This window comes from Ceratotherium simum, chromosome X (assembly GCF_057802395.1).
Source record: "Ceratotherium simum simum isolate JZ-2026a chromosome X, ASM5780239v1, whole genome shotgun sequence".
NCBI classification, from domain to species: domain Eukaryota; kingdom Metazoa; phylum Chordata; class Mammalia; order Perissodactyla; family Rhinocerotidae; genus Ceratotherium; species Ceratotherium simum.
This window is the reverse complement of record NC_141940.1, coordinates 25,173,371-25,198,853: the sequence shown is the minus strand read 5'-3', so window position 1 is coordinate 25,198,853 and position 25,483 is coordinate 25,173,371.

Sequence of the window (25,483 nt, the reverse complement as noted above, 5' to 3'; positions counted from 1 at the left end):
GATAGGCCCTGAATGGCAAGCAGAATAAAAGGGTACAGGCTATGGGAAGTCAGGTCTGGATGCCAAACTTGACCTAACTCACAATTACTGGAAAACTCATCATAAATGTCTTCGTATATTAGAGCTTCACACTGCTAAGGGGAACATGACAAGTGTGAGGGCTAGAGGCCCTTTCTGAAGTGAATTAAAAGAACTTCTGGGGTGGGGACACAAATGTGCAGGTGGTATAGGAAGAGCTTAAGGGCATCGGGCCCTTTAATATTTGCTCCAACTACCCAAAGCATTTGAAGTAATTCTGTAGAGTTCTGACATGGACCAAGATACCTTGTCTACACCCAATCTACTTTCCGTTTACTCACCAGAGTGAGGGTACTGGAAGAACTGGGCAGACATCTTTAAATTTATTTGAAAATGGTAGGGATCTGAGATTCTCCAGTTAATGTGCTTAGTTTCCAGAGATAGTTATATTCTAAACCTCCTTTCAGTCCTTGAGAAACTCTAAGAGCAAAACAAAAACAAAAAGAAGGCAAATTTTGGAGCCTGGAACTCTGCATCTAGGCTCTTCCACATGATTTACTGCTCACAGTGCAGGATACAAATAATGGCCATGCCAGCATGTGAAAGCTTAAAATACATTCTAATGAAGATCACATTGTGAGCAATGCCAAGGCAGAATAAAATGCAATCAGGATTTAAATGTGGCTAAAATAATAGCTCCTTGGATTCAAGCACACTGATTAATGCCAGAGACACTTATGAAATGCTGTTGTCTGGTCATCAGTATTATTTTTTTGTGGAACACTTTGTACTAAAAGCAAAAAAAGAGGACTAATAAACTAAGAAGAAAATACCTTATTCTATACAATTAACATGACTCAGGTGAAGTGTTTTAGTTATAGATGAACTGGGTTCCAAGATTGACAGGTTATCAGCATAACTTACTTTGAAATATGCATACTCCAAATATTTCTGAAATATTCACCTTTCATAGCAGATTCTTTTGCTTTTCTCATGTCTGCATATAAATGTAAATTTTGTACTTACTGTATACTCAGCTTTTTTTTATTTGAGGAGCCAAAATTAGCTTTAAAGATGTTACTCATATCACTTGAAGAGGAAAATGTGCCTAACCTTAAAAAGAACATCGAAGCAACTTGTAAGCATTCTCGACTTCAGTTTCACAACTTAAGATGGTAGTTAAACAAACACATGTCCACAAAGGTTGACCTGTTTGGATCACAAGAGTTAGTGATAGGAGTGTATGGTAAATGCTATTACTATTCTTTGTCTGAAACACAAAACAATAATGAGCACAACAAAATAAAGCCCACTATGTGTATCCCTCAAATTTATATGCACCCTCTCTTTCTTGTGAGGTTAGAGTTGTTAGGGAGCAGGTAGAAACTTGTTTGTACTTATAAAAACACTTACTGAAATGACCACCCATTGCTAAGAATGAATTGAAATTGATAAAACTGTTCACTCTTGCTCTTTTCAAGAAACAGTTTGATATAACTGATTTAGTAAGAAAAAATGCTGGTCGTGATGAAATTTCAGCATAACAATGTAGCATTAACTGTATGTCTACTAACTATAATTATATCCTCATTATTACCATTGTGTAGCACAAAGAGGAAGAGCTTGGGAAGCGACACGTAGAGGCTAACCCTGGCTTCATATCTGTTTACACTTTTACTCTGCTTCCATCATTTGTAAATAAGGTTTGATAAAGACAAAATGAGGAATGTAGCTAAAATAAATAAATAGAATATTGTAGGAACAAAACAATTGGTAGATTCAATTTATAAAATTATTAATGCAACTAATATGTTTGGCTTGTTATGGTACAAGCCATAGACTTGTATTACTAGATTAAGAACCAAGAAACCTGGAATCTAGTCATGGTTCTGTCCCTAATTAGCTACGTGACTGTGAACATTTCATTTAGTCTTTCTGTGACTCAATTTCTTCATCCTTAAAATGAGGCATTGGATCAGATGATCTATTTCCAAGTTTCATTTCTGTTGAACATTTTACATTTCAGTGACTTTGGCTCATATAGGAAGATCAGGTCATGGCCATAGCCAGCCAGGTACCACTCCATTACCATTTATTGTGAAATTACTACTAGAGTTTAAAAGAGTTCTTTAAGAATTAGCCCAGTATACTTGAAATATAAACTATTTCAGCATGACGCTCATTGGTAAAAAGCTAAGCATAGCAGTTCAGGCAACATGATATACTGAACTGGTGTTCATGCCTTTTTTTCACTTGTTACATAAATGAGCCAAAGATGACCTCTGTATATTGGCCTCTAGGTTGTTTATTTGTACACAGCAGGCTGAGATCCGTTAACTGAAATGCCCTCTGGCACCAAACTCAAATTTTTACACATCCAATTGTTTTAAACATACCCCAAATAAGCAAATTTTTTAGCCATTTAGAGTCTGCCTGCTTGCATACCCTGCGAAACTGCAAGACATCTGTTAGCCACAGATAAGATAAACCCTGTGGCTGTAAAGACTCCCAGCCAGTGTTGCCCTTTGGAGCTCTCTGGACCAGAGACTCCCTGCAGTGCTGCTGAGGTATAACACCTAGACACATGAGCCCCGTCTCTGACTCCCCTTTCCCGTGGAGTTCCTTTGCCCTTATCCCCTTCTAGATGGTAGCCATGCGCCAGCACCAAAGCCTTTGGGCAGTCTCATGCTCTGAGGGACTTCCCTGCATGCATGCAAACCTGTCAATGTGTCACCCAGATAAAACTTGCATGTGCAACTGCCGTATGTGGGAATTAAAAACACCTAAAGGAGGGGCTGACCCGGTGGCGTAGTGGTTAAGTTCCCACGTTCTGCTTCTTTGACCTGGGGTTTGCAGGTTCGGATGCACCGCTTGTCAAGCCATACTGTGGCGGCATCCCATATAAAGTAGAGGAAGATGGGCATGGATGTTAGCTCAGGGCCGGTATTCCACAGCAAAAAAAGAGGAGGATTGGCATTGGATGTTAGCTCAGGGCTAATCTTCCTCACACACACACAAAAAAACACCAAACGCCTAAAGGAAGAAATTTCTAAATAAATAATGATCCAAATAAGAAACTATAATGGACATTACTAAATACTTATAAATGAAGAACAATGAAACCACTATAAATCAAAATGGGTAGAATGCAGAATAAGCAGTATTTAGAAGGACATTTATAGCCTAAAATGAATTTGAAAAGAAGATTGAAAATTACTGAGGCAAGCATTCACTTTGAAAAGTTAGACAAAGAACCTTAGTATAAAGGCAAAAAGGTAAATAAATAAAAAGAAGAAAATCATAAATAGAAAAGCAGATAGTAATTCCAAGAAAAGATAATAGGATAAAAAACTGAAATACTAAATATTTGAAATAATTATTAAGATATAGGAACTTCTGGCAATATTGTTGAACAAATAGAAGGCACAATTAAAAAATATTAGCATGAAAAGGAGAGGCATTGTATTGCTTCGGTAGGAGCTTTTGAAGTTCTAACAGAATATTATGAATAACTCTTTTCCACTAAATGAGAAAACCAAGATGAAATGGGAAATTTTCCAGGTGAATATGTATTAATAAAATTAGATCAATTTACCCAGTTACTCAGAATAGTCCCACAAACATTAAATATACTGAATTAATATTACAAATCTACTCCTTCCCTAAAGTACTAGATCCAGAGGGTGTAAGAAGACATGTTTTGCAAACCCTCCAAGAATGAATAATCCTTTTCTTTATTCAAACAGTTTCAGAGAATAGAGAGAGTGTTTCTTCTCATTTTATAACCCTGATACACAATATTAATAAGAATAGTAAAATAAAGGACAATAATAGGCCAATATCAGAAACAGATGCAAAAATACTGAGTAGTACGTTAGCAAACAATCCAACAGCATATTTTTAAAAAGTAACTCAAATATGTTTTATTCCAGAAATTAATAATGGTTTAATATTAGAAAATCTATTAATAAAATTAACAGGGGGAAAGAGAAATAAAATAGTTTCATCTTAATAGATACAGAAAAAGCTCTTAATAAAATTAACATTTAATCATAGCAAGTTATAAACTTCTTTAACTTCATCAATGGTTTCTACCAAAAACCTATTTAGACACAATAGTAAATTATTAGGTACATTCTTTAATGTCAGAAAACAGATAGAGATGCCCATTCTCATATCTTTTCAACATTGCAATAGAAGTTCTACATGGTGCAAGAGAAAAGGAAAATAAGAAGAACAAGAATCAGAAAGGAAGGAACAAAAATTGTCTTCATTCAAAGATGATTTAAGCATCTAAATATAAAATGTAAGCAAATATTCAGACCAAATATTAAAACTAATAGCAATATTGCTGTACCTAATGTCAATATATACAAAAACCAGTAGTGATTCTGCACACTGGCAACAGCAACTAGAAAATGCATTTGAAATTAAAAAGATCATATTCTCAAAAAATTCATAAGATAATTAGTTATAAGTCTAACAAATGATATATAAGATATATTTGGATAAAATTATATTTATAACATTATTAAATGTCCAAAGTATAGTGTAACTTAAAGATATACATAGTGGTGGAAGGCCATGATTCAATATTGTCAAGAAATCGATTCTTGTCAAATGTACTTATAAATTCAGTACAATTACACTCCAAATGACAGCTAGGTTTTTCACAGATCCATGGAAAAATGGTGAAGAACTATTAAAACAATTTGAAGAAAAAGAAGAGTCCATTTTAGCCACAGTTTCTTAGGCATATTATAAAGATACAAACAAAAACTGTATGATGTTGAGAAGGAGGGAGAGAGAGAGAGAAAGAGAAAGAGAGAAATGAACTAATGGAATAGAACTACTGATAAAGAAGAAATTGGTATATGACAGAAGTGGCATTTAGATCAGTGGGAAAGGAGGGACTAATCAGTAAAAAGTTTGGGACTAAATCAAAGTTTTAGAAATAATTAGTGTTCAATATTCATCATAGTGATTAACCCAATTTAACTAATGTACATTTTATTATTAATGTAAAACTACTTAGTTCTTGATTGTTCAGAGGACTTATCCAGGTTGTGTATTATTTTTTGTTTTTCTGCTTTTCTCTTGGTCTATTCTTGAGTAACAGTTGGACTTTAGGGCAAGGAAAAGAGAAAACAATCGAGTTCCAACATACTGCTTGGAAGAAGTTTGAAATTTTTAATTAAAGTTCTATTTAGGAAAACTTCCACTTCTGTGGCAGACAAGCTAATGCTGATCAACTCTCCTGAGAAGAACTAGAACACCTGAACAAGATATTTAAAAAAAATCTATTTGAAGACATAAGAAAGCTAACTGGTATTGAAGAATTATGGAGTTAGGAACTGGGAAGAACAAGGAAACATCCAAATCAATTCTGCTTTGGGGCAGCTTTTACCCAAGCGATATCTGGATATCTGTTGATTTTGGAAGAGGCTGTTGTGAGCCTGAGAAGCTGAGCACAGTTTATAGGGCTATCTAGGGCTCACCAAGGAGTGGGAAACCTTGTAAAGCCTTTATGCTCTGGATTGAGACTCCAGAGGATTATAACTTAGATTGAGGGTGAGCCAGAAATACTCTGGCACTCTCGGAGACCAAAGGTACACTTCAAATAATCTCAAACTCTATGACTGGATTACATTGATCTGAATTATTAGTATCCTAGCCGTTTCCCTAGAAGCAAATGCAAATCCTCTATGGAGGAAGACAACATCATTCCAAGCCTTAAGATATTTTTTATGATGTTAGTATACAATAGCCAGTCCTCAATAAAAAACAAACCAGGCACATGAAGATCATGAAACAAGGTGACCAAAACCAAATAAATGAAGAAAAGGAAAAACAATACACAAAAAAAGAGAGAAACACAGAAAATTCTGATCATAGAATTATGAAAATCAAACTTTAAAATAACTGTCTATTGGGGCCGGCCCCGTGGCTTAGCGGTGAAGTGCGCACACTCCACTGCTGGCAGCCCAGGTTCGTATCCCGGGCGCGCACCGACACACCTCTTCTCCAGCCATGCTGAGGCCGCGTCCCACATACAGCAACTAGAAGGATGTGCAGCTATGACATACAACTATCTACTGGGGCTTTGGGAAAAAAAGGAGGAGGATTGGCAATAAATATTAGCTCAGAGCCAGTCTTCCTCAGCAAATAGAGGAGGATTAGCATGGATATTAGCTCAGGGCTGATGTTCCTCACAAAAAATAAATAAATAAATAAAACAACTGTCTGTTAAGATCAAAGAATATAAACAGAAAACATAAACAAAAAGCTGAAAACTATAAAAGAGAACCAAATAAAAATTTTAAAACTGTGAAAAATACAATGAATGAAATTAAGAAGTTAATAGATGGATTTAAGAGAAGATTAGATTCAGCTGAAGAGTTACTTAGGGAAATTGAATGTTAGAGTAAATATCTACACTGAAGAGCAAAGAGACAAAATAACTTTAAAACACACAAAAAGTATGTAAGGGGCATAAGAGATATAGGAGAAGTTCTAACACACATGGTAATGGAGTCTCATATTGAGAAGAGAAAGAAAATGAAGCAGAAACAATTTTTGAAGAGGTAATAGCTTAGGATTTTCCAAAACTGATGAAAAGCATCACACCACAAATTTTAAAAGCCCAATGAAATGCCCCAAACAAAATAAAAGATGTTCACACTGTAATGGTTACTTCTGTGTGTCAACTTGGCTAGCCTACAGTGCTCAACTGTTTTGTCAAACATCAGTCTAGATGTTGTTGTGAAAGTATTTTTTAAATGTGATTAACATTTAAACCAGCAGATTTTGAGTAAAGCAGATTACAATGTGGTGGGCCTCATCTAATCAATTGAAGGCCATAAGAGCAAAGACTGAGGTCCCTGAAGAGAAAGGAATTCTGCCTCCAGACTGCAACAGAGAAATTTTGCCTGTGTTTTCAGCCTTTGGACTCAAAACTACAGTGTCAACTCTTGCTGGAATTTCCAGCCTGCTAGGCTGCCCTGAAGATTTCAGACTTATCACCCCTCACAATCATGTGAACCAATTTCTTAAAATAAATATCTATCTATCTATCTATACCTATGTAGATAGATAAACATGTATCTATATCCATATATCTAGATAGATATCTATATATAGACATATATTTATATTTATGTCTATATTTATATACTCTTTCTCTGGAGGACCCTGACAAATACACACACTCAGACAGTTTTTAATAAAACTGCTCAAAAGCAAAAAAAGAGAGGATATCTTAGAAACAAACAGAGAAAAAAGAAGCATACACCATGTTCATGGACTGGAAGACTTAGTATTTAAATGTGCAAATACTCCCAAAATTGATCTAAGGAGTCAGTGATTTGCATAAATGGAAAAACTGATCTTAAAATTCATATAGAATTGCAGGGTACTCTGAATAGCCAGAAAAAGATTGCCAAAAAAAGAACTAAGTTGGAGGACTCACTTCCCAATTTTAAAACTTACTGAAAACCTACAGTAATTAAGACAATGTGTTATTGGCATAAGGATAGACATATAGATAAATAGAGCAGAACATAAATAAACCCATGCGTTTATGATCAATTGATTTTTGACAAGGGCGCCAAGACCATTCAATGGGATAAGAATAGTCTTTTCAACAAATGGTCCTGGGACAAGTGGATATTCACATATACATAAGAATGAATTTTGACTCCTACCTCACACCATAGACACAAGCTAACTGAAATGGATCTAAATGCAAGAGTTAAAGCTATAAAATTCTTAGAAGAAAAGAGGTGTAAATATTCATGACTTTGGATTAGCTTAGTTTTTTAGTTATGACACAAAAAGTATAATCAATAAAAGAAAAAAGAATAGATAATTGGACTTCATCAAAACTGAAAACTTGTATGCTTCAAAGGACATTATCAAGAAAATGAAGATAACCTATAGAATGAGAGGAGATATTTGCTCATGATTTATCTGATAAGGGATTTGTATCTAGAATGTATAAAGAACTCTTACAACTCAACCATAAAAATACATGGCCAGCAAGCACGTGAAAAGATGTGCCACTTCATTAGTTGTTAGGGGAATGCAGTTGAAAAAAAAATAGGACAATAAGGAGTCTTGGTGAGGATGAGGCAGAATTTGAGACATTATACATTGCTGGTGGAAATGTTAAGTGGTGCAGGTGCTGTGGAAAATAGTCTGGCAGTTCCTCAAATGGTTAAACATAGAGTTACCCTCTATGATCCAGAAATTCCACTCCTATGTATCTACCCATGAGAAATGAAAACATATGTCCACACAAAAAATTGTATGTGAATATTCATAGCAACATTATTCATAATGGCCAAAATGTGGAAAGAACCCAAGTGTCCATCAATTGATGAATGGGGTAACACAATGTGGTATATCCATACAATGGGATATTATTTAGTCATAAAAATAATGAAGTACTGATGCATACTACAGCATGGGTTAACCATGGAAAACATAATGTTAAATGAATGAAGCCAGCCACAAAAGGATACATATATGATTCTGTTTATATGGTGCCCATGATAGGCAAATCCATAACTACGGAAAGTAGATTTGTTGCCAGTTGGTTGGGGGAAAGAGAATTGGGAATGACTACTAATAAGTATGAGATTTCAGTTTGGTGTGATGAAAATATTCTGGAATTAGATGGTGGTGGTGATTGTACAACATTGTGAATTACAAAAGCCACTGAAGTGTCCACCTTAAAATGGTGAATTTTATGATATGTGAATTATGTAACAATAAAAAATACAATTTTAAAAAGAGTCAATGCAATTTCACTTAAATACCAATAGACTTTTTACTGGAATTTTACAAACAAATTCTGAGATTTATACTGAAATACAAATGGCCAAGAATAGTACAACCATGTTGATGAAGATGGTCAGAGGACTTGGTCTACTTGATATCAACATCCATTTTAAAGCTACAATAATGAAGAGAATGTAATATTGGCATTGAGTTGGACAAATAGACAAATGAAACAGAATAGAGTCAAAAAATAGACCTGCATATATATGGACAAGGAGACACTGCAGAACAGTGAGGAAAAGACAATCTTTTCAATAACTGTTACTGGGTCAATTTGATATTCATATGGAAAATAAACTTGGCCCCTCACACCATACGCAAACTCAGTTTCCACATCCAAAAATCAAAGACAAAACAACAAAATGTCTACAGGACAAGACAGGACTATCTACATGAACTTCAGGTAGGAAAAGATTTAAATAGGACTGAAAAGTGCTAATATAAAAGAAAAGCTTGATAAATATACACTATAAACAGATTGAACAGCCAAGACATAGAGTGGAAAAAAATAATTTATAACACATGCAACTGACAAAAAGCTCATATTTAGAGCATATAAAGAACTTGCACAAATCAATAAGAAAAATATAGACAACCTAATAAAAAATAGGTGGGGATTTAAACTGATACTTTACATAAGAAGGCATTCAAATGACCAATAAAAATATGTAAATGTGCTCTTCATTAGTAATTAGGAAAATGAAAATTAAAAGCACCACAAGATTTTACCGCCAGAACAACTAAAATGAAAATGATGGAAAATACCAAATATTGGCAAAAATGTGGAGCAACTAGTACTCTGCCAGTTGGATTATAAATTGGTACAAGCTCTTTGGAAAATAGTTTGGCAGTATACGCTAAATTTGTACATACTCGTGTGACCCAAGATTTTCACTTTTAGATAAATACCCTAAAGAAGTATATGTACATTTGCAACAAGAAAGCTATATAAGAACGTTTGTATCGGCATTATTCAGAATGTCCCTAAACTCAAAAGAATCCAAATATCCATCAAGAATAGAATTGACCAAGAAATTGTGTTATATTCACACACTGAATAGTATGCAGTAATGAAAATGAATGAATTATAGCTACATGTAAACAATCACATGGATGAATCTTACCAATATATGGTGAATGAAACACACTAGAAACAAAAGAATATATAGTGTTGGAGTTAATTTATAAAAAGTCCCAAAATATGCAAATCTGAACTATGATGTTTAGAAATTAAAAGAGTGGTTAAATTTAGAGGAATGAAGGAGTAGCGATTGGGAAGGAGTAGGATTTGGAGAGTGTTCTGGGATAATGATCTTGACTGGGTAGGAGTTACATGGATGTTCAATTTGTGAAAATTCATTTGAGTTGTTCATTTCTTTTTTGTGCACTCTTCTCTAGGTGTTTTATACTTCACAATAAAAGATAAATAAAAATAGAGCAATTCAACTTTTGGGTATATATCCAAAGAATTGAAAGCAGAATCTCAAAGAGATATTTGTACACCCATGTTCATAGCAGCATTGTCCACGATAGCCAAAAGGTGGAAGCAACCCAAATGTACATTGATGAATGAAGGAATAACCAAAATGTAGTATATACATACAGTGGAATATCATTCAGCTACAGCATGGATGAACCTTGAGGACCCTATGCTAAGTGAAATAAACTAATAACAAAAAGACAAATACTGTATGATTCCACTTATATAAGGTATCTGGAGTAGTCAAATTCATAGGAAAAAAAAAAAAAAAAGAATGGTGATTGCCAGGGGCTGGAGATAGAAGGGTACGGAGAGTTGTTTAATGGATATAGAGTTTCAGTTTTGCAAAATGAAAAAGTTCTGGAGATTGGTTGCACAATGGGAATATACTTAATATCTCTAAACTGTACACATCAAGATAGTGAAGATGATAAATTTTATGTTACATATATTTTACCACAAGTAAAAATTTTAAAATTAAAAAATTATTTTAAATAATGGCATTATTGGAAAAACTGGTAAAATCCAAAATTTGTAGTTTAACTTATAGTAGCGTACCAAAGTTAGTTTCTTAGTTTTGATAATTTTACTATGGCTATGTAAGATGTAACAAGCTGGGTAAAGGCATTAAATAGAACTATATACTGTTTTTGCAACTTTCCTGTAAGTCTAAAATTATTTCAAAATAAAAAGTAAAAAAAATAAAAACGAATATATATAGTTGATGAATTTCCATGCCAAATTGGAGGAAAAGCCTGAACTTACAGAGCTAGATAGATTTTCTGAACATTAAAACTTAATTTCCATTTTGGCTTATTTCCCTCTATTTTCCTCACACAATGACCAAATGTTCCGAGATCCCAAGATTCCCAACAGTAGCAGCCAATCTAAGTATTCCATTCCCATGAATGATCAAGAGGTTCCTGGATATGAAGTGAAATTATTAAATAGACCACTTCATTTTCTCCTAAGCCCACATTTCCTTTGTCTATTTCAACGTTTTTATCCAAAAAACAACACAGAACTTGCTACTCCATTCCCGTGATAGGCCTGATAGAGAAACTTGGTCATTTTGAGGAAATGTTCCAAATTCTATGAGATGGTGTGCTGTTTTTATTTTTCCTGTCAATGTTTTTAGCTTTCCTTCAGTGCAAAAGAACACTTTTTGTTTTTCTCTGATATTGGTAGGCCTTTGTGACCAAGTTTACTGTTGAAAAACTAAAAATCTTTTGTTGGAAGGAATAATTGAAGATATACTCACGTCTTCAACTAAGATCCTAAATAGAGTTTTAACTTCTTGTCAAATAATGGGATAGATTTTCATTTGTTAATTTTAAAGGAACTTATATAGTATCTATTGCAACTATTTTAGGTGTTTCTCAGCAAGATAAGAATAAAGAGCATGTAAATCTTTATTTCCATATTATGTTATATATGCATATATATGTGTATATATACATACACACACACACACACATACATACAAACACATGCTATATATAGAGGGCTTAATTTCCCCCCTCTCCTAACATGAGTAAAGGAATAACAGTGGATATATAATGCTTTTGACAGATAATTCCATTTATTTACAATAATTTCATTAAATACAATTTAAAAGTCATAGCTCTTTCTTCCCGAAGTCTCTTTAGGGTTGACTTTGTAAAATAATGTGATATTTATTCATTACATCGATTTTGTTTCAGTTCATTTCAGATTCAAGTTAGTTATACCTAAGAAGGGTAGACTTACTTACTGCTAGTATTTTAACAATTAACTTCTTATTCAAATAAGTTAGTAGATTAATCCTAAATATATTTCTGCAACAGATTATATTTGTGTAAATATTGATTTTGGTTTCCTCTAGTTTTTACCAACCAGAATGTCTGTTAACAGGTGTTCCCATACTTGATAACTGATCATTGAGTTATGACCCTGAAAAAATGCAAAATAGAGGGTTGCTTTTGAATTGTCAAAGACCAAGTAAACTACGCAGTTTTGTTTTTAGCAGCAAGCATACTTTATTGGAGCTAAAATCTTTAAAGATTGGTGATCTGTGTATGGCCTATATGGCAACATTATATTAGTTAAAATGATTAATATGAATATCCTTTTCTTCAGTCCTTCAAAAAAATAGCTAATATTTGTTGTAATCACTTATTTCTTGTTTGTTTCCCAGAAAAAACTATAGTGCAATGTTATCCATCTTTGGGTCCTTGGCACTTAATAGTGGTAGTAGGTAGGAATGGCAGCAGCAGTAATGATAAATTAACATTTATTGTTTACTATGGTCCTGTTATAAGTGTTATACCAGTATTTACTCATTTAATCTCAAAACAGACATAGGAGGTCTGTACTATTAGTATTTTCATTTTTCGGATGAGGAGAGTAAGGCACAGAGAAATTAAGGTTACACAGCTTGTAAATGAGAGTCAGGATTCAAACTGTGGCAGTTTGGCTCTAGAGCTTATGCTTCCTCTATTTTATGGTTTCTCTTAAAGGAAATTCCCTACAATAATTATGTAAAGCTCCATTAATTCCTTCCAGTATTACTAGAATGTATCATATTACTTTAATCTTATTATTTGCCTTTTTAACACATATATTATTCATTCAATAATTACTGAATGCCTACAATGTTGTAGGCATTGTGCTAGGTACAAGACAGACATAGTCACAGCTCTCATGAAATTTAAATTCTACTCGGGGAAACAGATATTAAATATCTATTTCTAGAATATGTTATTTAATTATAATTATAATCAGATATGGCTTACTCTTAAAGTTTCCTCAATCATAAAATGTCTGGATCCCTCAGTCAGACATCCTCTCTTCCTTCTCTGAACCACTCCAGTACTCTGTACCCCTCAAATGGTAGGTAGTATAGTTTTGCCTTATATTGCAGTTGTTTGGACATTGGACCTTTATAATTTTCTAAAAGTCAAGTTCATTGACAACAGAGATTGCTTTTTACTTACCTATGATAAGTAGTGCCCAATACAATATCTTTGACATAGTATACGGAGTAGGTCCTCAATATTTATTGATTGCTTAAATTAAATTAAGGCAAATTAAATTTGCTTGTGTTGTTAGAAGAATGAAGATGATGACTGAACCACCTTAAAAATAAGACAACTTGTGACTTACTCTTATATCTATTTCTTAAGCAGGTTCTATAGGCTCAGATTGGGACTAACTCTTTTACTTGCTATCTGAATTAGCTGAAGTTAATAAAAGCAGAGTAGGCACTAAATTAATGGATTGCCACTGATAGCCTTTGTTCTCACTATAAGAATCATTGCCAAAGTATACAGAATCTCTAACCAAGAAACACTTCTTTAAAAGATTTCCATGGTAACTTGAATTTACTCTGTTATTTTGCTTGACAAACTAAATAAATGGGAAAATTAGAATCATCCACCCTTTATTTAACCAAAAAGATGTAAGATATATGTTTTAGTGTAATGGCACACATGCTGGAGGTTTACAATTTTAAAAAGAGAACTACTTTATAGTAGCACACTGCTAGAGGTGGCTTGGTGTGCCAGCGAAATGACACCAAAGAAGATTTTGCTGTTTAAAACATAAAATATGTGTTTTAAAATTTACTATTAAAAATGACGTATTCTATGTTTTGAAAATGGGACATACAGACAAGCATCGTACATCAGAAGCTGAGATTGTTAATCATAACTATACACTTTTAAATGGTGGAATACTTATCTTTCTTTTGGAACACTAATTATATTTTTTTAAATGACGGAGGAAAATTCGTTTTATGAGCTAATTATTTATAATAAAAATCACAAGGAGAAGCTGATTAGCTTTGTTAGAAAAAAGTTGGATATTTATTTGTAAATCTATAATAATGTGTAATTTCTGAGAAATACTGAATTCAGTTTTTTTCCCATTTCTAACCAGAGGACCAGAAAATGGATAAAGAAACATGTCAGATGAGTTCTGCTACAGTAGCTGCTGAATAGCACCTTGTTTAGTTATTGAAATTATCTCTTCTATTTAAAATATATATGTTACTGAATAAAATACTTTTTATTACTCATAAAGATATCTTGACTTAAAATGACTGCGTTTTGGAAAATTTAGAAAAGGAACATGATACAACTACAGGAAGATTTTTGAAGGTTCTTAGGTAAAATAATAAAATAATCTACACATTAGAAACAGGGTTCTGGTTTGCAGTTATTCATGAAAAATATATTTATATGTATAAACTATACTCTATGTGTGTGTAAATATATCCTAAGTAAAGGTAAAATTGCAGCTTACTTTTCAAAAGCCTCTTATATGAAAGATACAAGTTTAAAAGAAATAGAGCAGTAAATTAAGAAATAATCACAAAGAAGTTTCAAATGAACACCAAGTATTCCACTATTTAAAAGTGCATGGTGATAATGAGCAGTCTTAGCTTCTGGTGTGTGGTGTTTCTGTGTATATCCTGTTTTCAATAAATAGTTTTAAATAGTGGATTATAAAAGCCATATTTCTGGTTCTTAAGAGCAAAATGCTCTTTGATACCATTCCACTGGCATACCAAGCCACCCTATCTGGGTGCTACTATAAAAAAAGTTGTTTTGAATTAAATCCAGTAGAATATGTGCAATGTACTATTTGTACTACAAAAGGATTCCTTGGTGGATGACAGAACTTAGGGATGGAGTTTCTATAACATGATTCAATTCACAAAAAATATAATTTGAACAAAAACATTTAGAAATACCACTATTTTATATAAAGAAGAAAGTCTACACAAGACAGTAATGAGAACTAACTATAGCATAGACTAAGGGTAGGCCAAACTTTTATTTTTTATTGTGGTAATATTGGTTTATACCATTGTATAAATTTCAGGTGTACATCATTATACTTCTATTTCTGCATGGATTACATCATGTTCTCATGTTCACCACCCAAATACTAATTACAATCCATCACCACACACATGTGCCTAATTATCCCTTTCACCCTCCTTCCTCCCCCCTTCCCCTCTGGTAACCACCAATCCAATCTCTGTGTCTATGTGTTTGTTTGTTGTTGTTTTTATCTTCTACTTACGAATGAGATCATATGGTATTTGACCTTCTCCGTCTGACTTATTTTACTTAGCATAATAACCTCAATGTCCATCCATGTTGTCACAAAAGGTTGGATTCCATAGTTTCTTATGGCTGAGTAATATTCCATTGTGTATATATACCACAACTTCTTCATCCATTCATCCCTTGTTGGACACCTAGGTTGTTTCCAAGTCTTACCTATTATGAATAATGCTGCAATGAACACAGGGGTGCATGCATCTTTACGCATTGGTGTTTTCATGTTCTTTGGATAAATACCCAGCAGTGGAATAGCTGGATCGTATGGCAGTTCTAGTCTTAATTTTTTGAGGTATCGCCATACTGTTTTCCATAGTGGCTGCACCTGTTTGCACTCCCACCAGCAGTGTATGAGAGTTCCCTTCTCTCCACATCCTCTCCAACACTTGTTTCCTGTCTTGTTATAACAGGAATTGTTGTTATAACCATTCTGATGGGCGAGAGGTGGTATCTCACTGTAGTTTTAAAGATTTTATTTAAAGATTTTATTTATTTATTTATTTTCCCCCCAAAGCCCCAGTAGATTGTTGTATGTCATAGTTGCACATCCTTCTAGTTGCTGTATGTGGGACACGGCCTCAGCATGGCCGGAGAAGCCGTGCATCTGTACACGCCCGGGATCCGAACCCGGGCTGCCAGCAGCAGAGCGCGTGCACTTGACCGCTAAGCCATGGGGCCAGCCCTCACTGTAGTTTTGATTTGCATTTCCCTGATAGTTAATGATGGTGAACGTCTTTTCATGTGCCTGTTGGTCATCTGTATATCTTCTTTGGAGAAATGTCTGTTCAGATCTTTGGCCCATTTTTTAATGGGTTGTTAGCTTTTTTGTTGTTGAGCTGTATGAGTTCTTTATATATTTTGGAGATTAACCTCTTATCAGATATACAGTTTGCAAATATCTTCTCCCAATTGTTAGGTTGTCTTTGCGTTTTATTGATGATTTCCTTTGCTGTGCAGAAGCTTTTTAGTCGGGTGTAGTCCCATTTGTTTATTTTTTCTATTGTTTCCCTTGCCCGCTCAGACAGGGTACTTGAAAATATGTTGCTAAGACTGATGTACTGCCTACATTTTCTTCTAGAAATTTTATGGTTTCAGGTCTTACATTCAAGTCTCTAATCCATTTTGAGTTAATTTTTGTGTATGGTGTAAGATAGTGGTCTACTTTCACTTTTTTTGCATGTGGCTGTCCGGTTTTCCCAGCACCATTTGTTGAAGAAACTTTCCTTTCTCTATTGTATGTCCTTGGCTCCTTTTTCAAAGATTAGCTGTCCATAGGTGTGTGGGTTTATTTCTGGGCTCTCGATTCTATTCCATCGATCTGTGTTTCTGTTTTTGTGCCAGTACCATGCTGTTTTGGTTACTATAACTTTGCAGTATATTTTGAAATCAGGGAGTGTGATACCTCCAGCTTTCTTCTTTTTTCTCAGGATTCCTTTGGCTATTTGGGGTCGTTTGCTGTTCCATATAAATTTTAGGATTCTTTGTTCTATTTCTGGAAAAGTGTTGTTGGAACTATGATAGGGATTGCATTAAATCTGTAGATTGCTTTAGGAAGCATGGACATCTTAACTCTGTTAATTCTTCCAATCCAAGAGCACAGAATATTTTTCCATTTCTTTGTGTCTTCTTCAATTACTTTCAGCAATGTTTTATAGTTTTCAGTGTACAGATCTTTCACTTCTTTGGTTAAGTTTATTCCTAGATATTTTATTCTTTTTGTTTCAATTGTAAATGGGATTGTATTCTTAATTTCTCTTTCTGCTTCTTCATTGTTAGTGTATGGAAAGGCAACGGATTTTTGTATGTTGATTTTGTATCCTGCAACTTTACCATATTCATTTATTACTTCTAAAAGGTTTTTGGTGGGTTCTTTAGGGTTTTCTGTATATAAAATCATTCACCTGCAAAAAGTGACAGTTTCACTTTTTCCTTTCCAGTTTGGATCTGTTTTTTTTTTTTTTTTTAATTTTATTTATTTATTTATTTATTCCCCCAAAGCCCCAGTAGATAGTTGTACATCATAGCTGCACATCCTTCTAGTTGCTGTATGTGGGACGCGGCCTCAGCATGGCCAGAGAAGCGGTGCATCGGTGCCTGCCCGGGATCCCGACCCGGGCCACCAGCAGAGGAGCATGCGCACTTAACCGCTAAGCCATGGCGCTGGCCCATGGATCAGTTTTATTTATTTATTTATTATTTTTTTTCTTGCCTGATTGCCCTGGCTAGGATTTCCAATACTATGTTAAATAAGAGTGGTGAAAATGGGCATTCTTGTCTGGTTCTTGTTCTTAGAGGGATAGCTTTCAGTTTTTCACCATTGAGGATGATATTAGCTGTGGGTTTGTCATATATGGCCTTTATTATGTTGAGGTACTTTTCTTCTATATCTATTTTATTCAGAGGTTCTATCATAAATGGATGCTGTATCTTGTGAAATGATTTCTCTGCTTCTATTGAAATGATCATGTTATTTTTATCCTTCATTTTATTAATGTGGTATATCATGTTGATTGATTTGTGGATGTTGAAATATCCCTGCATCCCTGGAATAAATCCCACCTGATCATGGTGTATAATCTTTTAAATTTATTGTTGTCTGCTATTTGCTAGTATTTTGTTGAAGATTTTTGCATCAATGTTCATCAGTGATATTGGCTTGTAATTTTCTTTTTTTGTGTTGTTCTTGTCTGGTTTTGGTATCAGGGTAACGTAGAGTCAGTTAGGGAGCTTCCCCTCCAATTTTTAGGAAGAGTTTGAGAAGGACAGATTTTAAGTCTTCTTTGACTGTTCGGTAGAATTCACCTGGGAAGGCATCTGGTCCTAAGCTTTTATTTGGGGGAGGTTTTTGATTACTGTTTTGATCTCCTTACTGGTGATTGGTCTATTCAAATTCTCTACTTCTCCTTGATCCAGTTTTGGAAGGTTGTATGATTCTAAGAATTTATCCATTTCTTCCAGATTGTCGAATTGGCTGGCATATAGCTTTTCATAGTATTCTCTTATAATCTTTTGTATTTCTGAGGTGTCTGTTGTCATTTCTCCTCTTTCATTTCTGATTTTACTTATTTGTGCCTTCTTCTTTTTTTCTTGGTGAGTCTAGCTAAATATTTGTCAATTTTGTTGATCTTTTCAAAGAACCAGCTCTTGGTTTTATTAATTTTTTCTATTGTTTTTGGTCTCTATTTCATTTATTTCTGCTCTGATTTTTATTATTTCCCTTCTTCTACTGATTTTGGGCTTTGTTTGTTCTTCTTTTTCCAGTTCCTTTAGGTGCATTGTTAGATTGTTTATTTGAGATTTTTCTTGTTTGTTGAGATAGGCCTGTATCGCTATAAACTTCCCTCTTAGAACCGCTTTTGCTGTATCCCATAAATTCTGGCATGTCGTATTTTCATTTTCATTTGTCTCCAGGTATTTTTTGATTTCTTCTTTGATTTCTTCGTTAACCCAGTCGTTATTCAGTAGCGTTTTGTTTAATCTCCATGTATTTGTGGGTTTTCTGATTTTCTTCCTATAGTTGATTTCTAGTTTCATACCATTGTGGTCAGAAAAGATGCTTGGTATTATTTCAATCTTCTTAAATTTATGGAGACTTGTTTTGTGGCCTAATATGTGATCAATCCTGGAGAATGTTCCATGTGCATTTGAAAAGAACGTGTATTCTTCTGTTTTTGGATGGAATGCTCTGTATATATCTACTAGGTCCATCTGTTCTAGTGTGTCGTTTAAGGCCAATGTTTCCTTATTGATCTTCTGTTTGAATGATCTATCCATTGGTGTAAGTGGATTGTTAAAGTCCCCTACTATTATTGTGTTACTGTCTATTTCTGTTTTTATGTCTGTTAATAATTGCTTTATATATTTAGGTGCTCCTACTTTGGATGCATAGATATTTATGAGTGTTATATCCTCTTGTTGGATTGTTCCCTTGATCATTATGTAGTGCCCTTCTTTGTCTCTTTTTACAGTTTTTGTTTTAAGGTCTATTTCATCTGATATGAGTATTGCTACCCCAGCTTTCTTTTCATTGCCATTTGCATGGAGTACCTTTTTCTATCCCTTCACTTTCAGTTTGTGTGTGCCTTTAGGTCTGAAGTGTGTCTCTTGTATACAGCAAATATATGGGTCTTGTTTTTTTATCCAATCAGCCACCCTATGCCTTTTAATTGGTGTATTTAGTCCATTGATATTTAAAGTAGCTATTGATAAATATGTACTTATTACCATTTTTTAACTTTTTTTTCTTGGTGTTTTAGTAGTTCTTCTCTGTTCCTTTCTTCTTCTCTTGTTCTCTTCCCTTGTGGTTTGATGGCTTTCTTTAGTATTATGTTTGGGTTCCTTTCTCTTAGTTTTTTGTGTATTTATTATAGGTTTCTCATTTGTGATTACCATGGGGTTCATATATAGTAACCTATGTATGTAGCAATCTATATTAAGTTGATGATCTCTTTAGTTTGACCTCTATCTGAAAGCTCTACTCTTTAACTCCCCTCCTCTCACATTTTATGTTTTTGATATCATATTCAACCTCTTTTTTATGCATTTATATCCATTACCTTCTTATCATGAAAATAGATAATTTTTCCTATTTCTGGTCTTCTCTTTCCCTCTTAAACAAGTTCCTTTAGCGTTTCTTGTAGGCCTGGTTTCTTGGTGACAAACTCCTTTAATTTTTGCTTGTTTAGGAAACCCTTTATCTCTCTTTCCATTTGAATGATAACCTTGCCAGGTAGAGTATTCTTGGCGATAGGTGTTTTCCTTTTAGCACTTTAAATATATCATGCCACTCTCTTCTAGCCTGTAAGGTTTCTACTGAGAAGTCAGCTGATAGCCTTATGGGATTTCCTTTGTATGTAACTTGTTGTCTTTTTCTTGTGGCTTTTAGGATTCTCTCTTTGTCTTTAATTCTGGGCATTTTAATTTTGATGTGTCTTGGTGTGGGCCTCTTTGGGTTTATCTTGTTTGGTGCTCTCTGTGATTCCTGTACCTGGATGTCTGTTTCCTTCCTTAGGTTAGGGACATTTTCATCTATTATTTCTTCAAATGGATTCTCTGCCCCTTCGTCTCTCTCTTCTCCTTCTGGGACACATATAACACGGATGTTAGTGCACTTGATGTTGTCCCAGAGGTCCCGTAGACTGTCCTCACTCTTTTTAATTCTTTTTTCTTTTCTCTGTTCAGCTTGGGTGATTTCTTCTAGTCTTTTGTCCAGCTTGCTGATCTGTTCTTCTGCATCCTCTACTCTGCTTTTGAGTCTCTCTAATGAATTTTTCATTTCTAGTATTGTATTCTTCATTTCTGATTGATTGGTTCTTTTTTATATCTTCCATTTCTTTGTTGACGTTCTCACTGAGTTCATCCATTCTTCTCCCAAGATCAGTGAGCATCCTTAACACTCTTTGTTTGAACTCTCTGTCAGGTAGGTTGCTCATTTGTTTCACTTAGTTCCTCTTCTGGGGTTTTGCCCTGTTCCCTTACTTGGAACATATTCCTTTGCCTCCTCATTTTGCCTCTTTCCCTGTGCTTGTGTCTATGTATTAGGTAGGTCAGCTATGTCTCCTACTCTTGGAGACATGACCTTATATATGTGATGCCTTATGAGGCCCGGCAGTGTGCTCCCCTCAGTTCTGAATGTTCCAGGAGTGACCCCTATGTGGGCTACATGTGTCCTTCTGTTGTGGCGCAGTTGCTCTTCCCATAGGTCCCCAGGGAGGCTGAGCTGACCCCCTCGCCAGCTCTTGTAATGCTCTGCTGCTTGTAGTTGTTGTGGGCCCTTCAGTCTCCTTCTCGGGTGTGCAGAGCCCCTGGACAGTTGGCTGCAAGGTCTAATAGCACATTCTTGTTGCAGTATTTCTGTCAAGTGAGTAGGCCTCCAGCATGGCAGGTTGACTTCCAACCTTTAAGTCTCTTGTCAGCTCTCTGAGGATTCCAGCTGGGTGGGGCTGGCCTCAGGCACGGAGCATCCAATTGTTTCAGGCTTTGGAAGGTGGGTCCAATCCTCTATGTGGCTCTTTGAGAAGCACAAGTCTTCTGCAGCTGACAAGCACCCCCACCCACAGGTCCACACACACAGTCAACACAGTCCTGCCTTATACATGCACCCCGACCTCCTGAAGTGGACCCAGTCTCTCTAAAGCAGGAGCACCACACACTCCACCACTGCCCCACACTCTCCACTTGCTCCTTGTGCATGCCCTGCCCCACAGTGGTGGACCCACTTGCCAGGCTGCAAAGAATCCAGCCAGTTCACTTAGCAGGCCCACAAGTTGCCTGAGGGCTTATTGTTGGGTGGGGCCAGTCCCTAGGGTGGGCTGCCTGCCCTGGCTGAGCTGGATTAAATCCGTGCTCTAGTGGGTGGGGCAGACCCTGGGCTAACAGGCCAAGGGAAGAACTCCAATGGTGCCTGCCATCATCTGTGTCAGCACACACACACCAGTCACAACAATGGCTGCTGCCCATGTCCCAGTCCCTGGAGAGGTCTCACCTCTCACTGAGATGCACTCAGAGCCTATCAGGTGAGTCTCTTTTCACCAAAGGACTATCCACCTTTCTTTCCGGTGATTTTAGATTGCTTTCTGAAATGAGTGAATTTGTGCACTGGCCCTTTAAAAGCCGACTTTAATTTCTTTATGAACCAGCTTTCCTGGGGGTATTCCGCAATGTTCTTAGTAGCAAGCAAAGTCAGATATTATGTTACTTGTCTCAGTTGTGTTGGGTCCGAAAAATGCCTTTAGCAGGCACGCTCACTGACCTAGGTCCCCCACTGCTCCAGGGAAGGCTGCGTACCTTTGGGTGGCTCCCATTTGCCCGTGAAGCATGGTGGCTTGTGAAGGTGGCATTTTTTTCTCTCCAGAAGGGACTTTTTGCCTCTTCCACCTCAATTAGGATTGTCATTTATTGCAGGAGTTCCTTTTATTGAGTTTTCAGTTCTCTCTCTGGGGTAATTTTTCCAAGAGTAGTAAATCAGCTATGTCCATGAGAAGAGGTGAGTTCACAGTCTGCCTACTCCACCATCTTGACTTCTCCCTCATAGGCCAAATTTTGTTGTAAAGGACAAGATAGTAAATATTTTGGGGTTTGCAGGCCATTTGGTCTTGGTAACAACTAATCAATTCAGCCATTGTACCACGAAATTAGGCCTAGATAATATGAATAAATGTGGCCATATTTGAATAATACTTTAATAAAACCAGGGAGTAGTGAGTTGATTTGGACCTGGGCCATAGTTTGATAACCTCTGTGGACTCTGTGTTTCTCCTAAGCCCCCTAACTAAAGTGCAGAATGTTAATAAATAAATTAATGGATGGATGAATGAATTAATGAGTAAATAAATAAACTAAACTAGACTAAAATTAAAGGATACCTAGCTAAGACATTCTCTAGTGAAGTTGGTTGGTTAAAATAGAAAGGCAAAGTTTAGGTGCTTTGATTACTATTAAAAAGAACATGCCAAAATGCATTTGGATTTTTGAAAAATCCGATTTAACATAGTACTTTGGAAATATCTTAATTCCACAGGAATTAAAATAATATTCCCAAATAACTATCTGTATCCTACCAGTCGAGATGAGGCTTGCATGGAAGTGACATCAGCAAGATGGCAGAATAGTAAGCATCAGACCTTCCTTCCCTTCTCAGAGACATCAACTCAACAATATATGGACTATTTGTGAGAAATCAGAAATCGTTTAAGAGACTCCTGCACCCCAGATGAGTGTGAAACCAGCTACATTGAAGCCAGTAGGAATATTTGTGGCACTTTCTCACCATACTTTCTCTCCCTGGGACAGTGCCACATCATTGGGAGGAAACTTGCAGTTCCCAGCTTCTCCCTGGAGAGGAAAAGAGGAGATGACTATATGTCCAAGATTCTGATATTTCAATGGGTTGCCTAAGGTATTAGCTTTTGTCTCACCTGTCTTGGAGCACTAATGGAATCCATCATGCTTTAGATGCACAGGGGCTACTAAGACCAAAACTACAATAACAAAAAAGATCTGGGCAGCATGCTGCTGTCCTAGAGGACCTGCAGTACAGCAGACAAAGGCCAAAGGCCAATACAGCTCAATGGCCTCTCCCTCAGGGAGAAAGAGCAGAACAGAACATGCACCCAACATTCTATTTTTTGGGGAGGCGGCTCAAGGGACAGGGATCTGTCTCACCTGTCTCGAAGCACGGACAGGACCAGACATATGCTAGATGCCTGGGGGCACTGAGAACAAAAAAGAGGTGGGTTCATGCTGCTACTCCAGAGGACCTGTGGTGAATCAGAGGACAATACAGATCAGTGGCCTTTCCCTCAGGGAGGTTGAGAAGATTGGAGCAAGTGTACAATGTTCTGGCTTTTTGGAGAGCTGCACAAAGGAATGGTTTCTGTCTCACCCAACTTAGGATGTAGATGGAGCCCAGCATACTTAAGATGCCTGGGGGCCACTGAGAACAAAAAAGAGGTGGTTGGTGTGTTGCTGTTCTATGATTCAAAGGGACAGCAGACAGACATCAGAAGGAATAAGAGAAAAAAAAGAGAAACCAGCAAATCTCTCTAATAAGGAATTTACACACACAAAAAATCAATGAAATGCAAAGGAAGACATCAAGAGAGAAAAAGACAGACAAAAGAACTCCAAGACTAACAGAAAATAATTAACAAAATGGCAATAGTAAATTCTTCCCTATCGATAATTATTTTAAATGTAAGTGGATTAAACTCTCCAATCAAAAGACATGGAGTGGCCAAATGGATAAAAAAAAAGATCCAACTCAATGCTGTCTACAAGAGACTCACTTTAGATTTAAGGACACTCATATTTGAACATGAAAGGATGGAAAATAATATTCCATGACTATGGCAAACAAAAGAGCAGAGGTGGCCACATGTATACCAAACAAAATAGACTCTAAGTCAAAAATTGTCACAAGAGACAAAGAAGGACATTATATAATGATAAAAGGGTCAGTTCACCAGGATGGTATAACAATTATAAATATATATGCATTCATCAACAGAGTAGCTGAATACATGAAGAAAACATTAGCAGAACTGAAAGGAGAAATAGACAGCAACACAATAATAGTAGGAGATTTCAATACCCCACTTTCATTAATGTATAAAACATTCAGACAGAAGGTCAATAAGGAAACAGAGGACTTGAACCGTACTAAAGACCAGATGGACCTCACAAAAATGTGAAGAACATTCCACCCAACACCAGAATGCACACTCTCAAGCACACATGGAACATTTCTCCAAGATAGGTCACATGTTCGATCACAAAACAAGTCGTAACAATTTAAGAAAATTGAAATAATGCTAAGTATCTTTTCTGACTACAATGGAGTGAAAACTAGAAGTCAATATCAGAAGAAAAACTGTAAAATTCACAAATATGTCAAAATTAGCACACTCTTGAACAACCAATGGGTCAAAGAAGAAATCAAAATGGAAATTAGAAAATATCTTGAGACAAATGTAGATAAAAACACAACATACCAAAACTTATGGGATGCAGCAAAAGCAATAATATAGCAATAATTTTATAGCAATATATGCCTACAATAGAAAAGAAGAAAAATCTCAAACAACCTAACTGTACATTTCAGGAAACTGGAAAAAGCAGAACAAACTAAGCCCAAAGCTGGCAGAAGGAAGGAAATAATAAAGCTTAGAGTAGAAATAAAGGAAATAGAAAATAGAAAAACAATGGAAAAAATATACAAAACTGAGTTGGTTTTTTAAAAAGATAAACCAAATTGACAAAATTTTACTTAAATTAAGAAAAAAAGAGAGAACACTCAAAAAAAATCAGAAATGAAAGAGGAGACATTACAATTGATGCCACAGAAATAAAAAGCATTAAAAGAGACTACTATGAACAATTATACACTGACAAATTGGACAACCTAGAAGAAATGGATACATTCCTAGAAACATATAACCTATCAAGACAGAATAGTGAATAGAAAATTTGAAAATTCCTATAACTAGTAAGGAGATTGAATCAGTAATCAAACATCTTCCAACAAAGAAAAGCC